Genomic DNA, 4,658 nt, shown 5'->3' with positions numbered 1-4,658 from the left:
TGAACGTAACTTTTCTTGCAGAGTCATTAGTGATATAAGTAAGGTCAACCTTCTTTTCAATAATGGTGTTTTGTTATGTCTAGCCAAGGAGCGAGAGGGTGTTTGTATAAAATGAAACAAACATCTAATAGTTATTAGTAAGGAATGGGGAGTGGAGCATTTTAATATAGTAGAATATATCATGTATGGTAAGATGCGGTGCATTTTAAAACTGCAAGTGAAATGTTCAAATTATCTCCAGAAATATTATGTCTTTAATAGGGGATATTGGAGAATCTTGTGATTTAAGGAATATAATTCACAAAATTTAATTAATAAAATGTTGAAAGGCTGCACTTATCTAAAATCATCCAATCCTGACCGTCCCTTTTCATTATAAGTTATTGATTCACTGTAATGCATTTATATATCAACTCTCTCTTGCATTATCCCCAGCATGCATTCACATCTTACCTAAACAATTATGTGAGAAAATGAAATGTTACAATTAATATCAACATAATTAATTCTACAATCCATACATAAAATTGGCTGCAAATTTAATTTTAAACAAAGTAACTGAACTTAAGTACTGCTATATATCACTAAATTGACGTATTCACAAAAAAAAAATAAATACATTCAATACATTTTTAATAGAAAATGGTTGATATAAGAAGTTAACAGATTATATAAAATGGTATTTAGGTGATAATTTGGCTGATTTGTTAACTTTTTATATAAAATTGCGAGTTCACATGTTCTACATTAATGGGAACTAATGCCATCCCTTAATGATTGGGCCAAAGGCCCAATAGTTTCAATTATAGGATCTTTATTTCATTACCAACCACCTTAATAGAAATCAATCCTCCTAAAAGTTAAATATAATTAAGCCATGATAATATTTGCAAGTGGTAATTCTCTACCTCTACAAAAACAAGGATTGAAGATTCGACTCTTATATAACACAAAAATAAATATATAATTTATTGTACGTAAAAATTAATAAAAATAAATTTTAATAACTCTATCATATGTTAAAATTAATTATAATATAACTAGATGAACAATTAAAACTTGAATACTAGACTTTCACATAGATGTTGGTGTTATACACTCTAACAGTAGTATATATGTGGTTTCATTGTATTATTACATCTATCTTCATTTTTAAAAAGTACTTGTCTTGTGTCTTATGAATTTTTGAAACTATTATCGCAAAAGTATAAATTGGTTTTGAATAAGTGATCCCACTAATACAGGTTAAATACTGGTCATTATCTTTAGGAATCAATTGCAACATCGTACTACAGATCCTAGAGTAACATACTATAATATTAAAAAAAATTAAAGTAGTAATTTATGTCACTGGAGTTAAATATAGTCTTATTTTATATCAGTAACATTTTTTTTAATAGCAACGGACTTTATATCATTTATTTTTGAGTATTTATATATGTAGAAGAAATTCAAAATACTAATTGCTGAAAGTGTTTGAAATTAGCCGTCAAAAATATTTTTCTGTATTTATTATTCTATGTGATTGTATATATTGTATATTTCTTCTTGCATAAAGTATTAATTAACTATTCACAGATTGTTGAGTTCAAAAATTATTTATTTAAGTTATTTTCTATATTCTGAACATAATAATTGCATCATGAAATTCTATTTATGATCATCAGGGATTGTCCAATATATTTGAGTTATTTAAAATATTACATGTTTTGACAAAAATAAAATTTTAGAATTATATTTAAATTTCATATTAATCAAAATATTAATTATTTTAGATATTCAGATTATATTGGGATTTTCTTTGAGAAAAATATTATTTCTCAATGCCATTATCCCAAATTTTAATTCTATGATCTGAAGAGCGCATCATATTTATTAAATTCTACACAAAAGTTTCATTTGAAATCTAAACAAATTTGAGTATCTAGCTAGTTTAATCTTCCTCCTAACTAAACTGAATTTCGAATATAGTGCATCAATAATGTTTATGTCCTCTCTTAATTGAGTCTGAAAAAAGAAGAGAAAGAAGAGAAAAGGGCATTCTTATAGTATAAATTTATATTGAGCACGCATATATTTTAACAAATAGTAATACAGCTATGTCAAGCCGGGAAAAGGGAGAAATTAAAGAATGAAGAGTAGCACTAGCACAGAAAATATAAAATATTGAGGTGAAGATTAATTTAAACAAAATCATAACACAAAGTAATCTAAGTACATGAATGTATGTGACCCGGCGACTATGTCTGTGAGGATGACAGCTACAACTATTATGATGACTACAACTATTTAGACGATGACTATGACGACTAAGAAACTAACAACATATCTCTATGGTGGAATTTGATTGGTTATTTACAGTACATCCCTAATAACATAAAAAAAAAATTCAAAATTAAATATCATAATTCTCATTTTCTAAGGGTAATTAAACACATTGGACCATATCAATCCATTATTCTGGTAGTTCTGATCTGTGAATGGCACCACCATCTCTACCTGTTCCCCATTCAACCCAACATAAAGCTGTTGCTGTGCTTGAGGATTCATCCCATTAACGAACTGCATTTGCGACTACTGCAGCATCTGCACCGTAGAATCCTCCTTGATTTGAGTGAAAGTCTCACCAGGACCCTTCATCACTCCTTTGTCTGTCGCCTCCTGAGGCTGAGGTGACTTGCTGAGTATTTCCATGCTCTTTTGGATTTCTTTGAGGTGTTGTTCGATGAGCCAACCCAAATCGTTGAGATCAATAAGGTTAAGTTGGTGGAGGGACTTCCCAGTAAGACTTTGGAACATGATATCCATTATCTCCTTTTCGTGATTACTGTTGCGCTGCTTCTTTAGTTGGTTGATTGCTTTAGTGATCCTCTGGCGTAGGAAGCTCTCCTGATTCACCATCTTCTTGCTCTGCTCCATCTCGGGCATCCTCTTAAAGTCAGCAAGCACATGTTTGGCTCCAAGAGGGGAAGGCCAAACATCTGGTTGCGAGTCATAAGGGCTGTAAATGATTGTACAGGCATTGACATCGCAAAGAGTGATAAGTTCACTCACTTTCTTCATCAACCCCTTCTTCCTCTTCTTGAATGTGGCTTTTCTTGCAGAGTTATTAGTGATATAAGCAAGCTTAACCTTCTTTCTACTCATGGTATTTTGTCATGTGTGCCCAAGGGGCGTGAGGGGGTATTCATAAAATGACACAGCGGTTGAGTAGCCACTAGTAAGGAATGGGGGTGGAGTGTTTTAATATAGAAGAATATACCATGTAAGGTAAGATGTGGTGCATTTTAAAACTGCAAGTGGAATGCCCAAATTATCTCCAAAAATATTATGTCTTTAATAGGGGATTTGGAAAAAATCTTTTGATTTAAGGTAATGTAATTAAAAAAATTAAATTAGTAAATTGTTGCAAGGCTGTATTTATATAAAATTATTCAATTGTGGCCATCCCTTTTAATTAAAAGCTATTGCTTCACTGTAATGCATGTATCTACCTACTCTCTCCGGCATTATCCCCAGCATGCATTCACACTTGAAGTCAATTATACGTGGCAACCACACTCACAAATATTATCTCTTAACCATCAACTAATATGGTCATCACTTTCTAATCCAACTTAATTGTATGTCTTGATGACTTACAATTAGTGCCATTTTATTTTTTAATTCTTTTTTTCAAAAAGATACAAAAACCATATATTTTTTTTTTTCTATAGCAGAGTTCACATTACATACTAACAATAATTTAAATTTATACTTTTAAAAGACAATGGTATTAGTTAGAAAGTTGTTGAAGTAATAGTTGAACTCAAGAAAATACAACAGATTAATATGCCATTACCTTGTAAATTAATAGGGAATTCTGTGACATTAAAATGTCCTTTTTGAATCTGTTAATATTTGTATTTATGATAAATGTGAGAAATGTATTTGATTAAATTAGAATTATCTCTTGTTTTGTACTTTGAGTCCTTGTTGTTACTCTACCAAATCTAAATAAAAATAATAGTTTTTTTTAATGCTAAATTTCTAAAATATATTGGTTTTTACCCTCTCATGTCTTTTCTCTACTTTTACTTGTATGATCATTATATTGTTTATATGATTTTTATTCAACTAAATTGGCTTATATATTTACGAACACAAGAACAAATATCAATCGCAATATATATCTATATATATATATCATAACTAAGTTTTTATGGTATTAGAATACTATTGGAGTGTAATTAGTAATTATGTTTTGGATGGAAAATTTTGAAATCTTACAAATTAAAGTTTGCATGTCGAGCAAATTAACTATAAACCAAGTACGGGCCAGTTGTTTGTTGTCTGATCTAGTTGATATATACATATATATATACATGTAATTTATAAGGTAGCGATGGAAGGAATACATGTTAAGGTAGGTAAATATATATTGAGATGTTTGCATATGTGTATGGAAGGGTGAGCATCTAAATTTTTATGATGTATAGGTAAATATCAATGGAAAGAAATATATCAACAAGAAAAACACAACTTTTGATGGTCTTGTCGTATCATGCCATATAATTAATTTTTTCTTTATGAATTATATAACATATATATTGCAATTATAAAGAATTATATAGCACATGTATAATTAATTTACATATTGATCAATTCAAATAAAAATT

The 4,658-nt window shown here is 29.4% G+C and overlaps 1 pseudogene; it reads right to left on the bottom strand.

Annotated features, from left to right (window-relative positions):
• Window positions 1–2,418: 2,418 nt before the first annotated feature.
• LOC148268873 (agamous-like MADS-box protein AGL80 pseudogene) lies at window positions 2,419–3,147 on the bottom strand (annotated as a pseudogene).
• Between the last annotated feature and the right edge of the window lie 1,511 nt (window positions 3,148–4,658).

Source organism: Carica papaya, chromosome 2, assembly GCF_054855325.1.
Source record: "Carica papaya isolate Zhongbai chromosome 2, ASM5485532v1, whole genome shotgun sequence".
Taxonomy (NCBI): domain Eukaryota; kingdom Viridiplantae; phylum Streptophyta; class Magnoliopsida; order Brassicales; family Caricaceae; genus Carica; species Carica papaya.
Note: the sequence above shows the minus strand (reverse complement) of the source record. Positions and strands in the feature narration are given on the sequence as shown.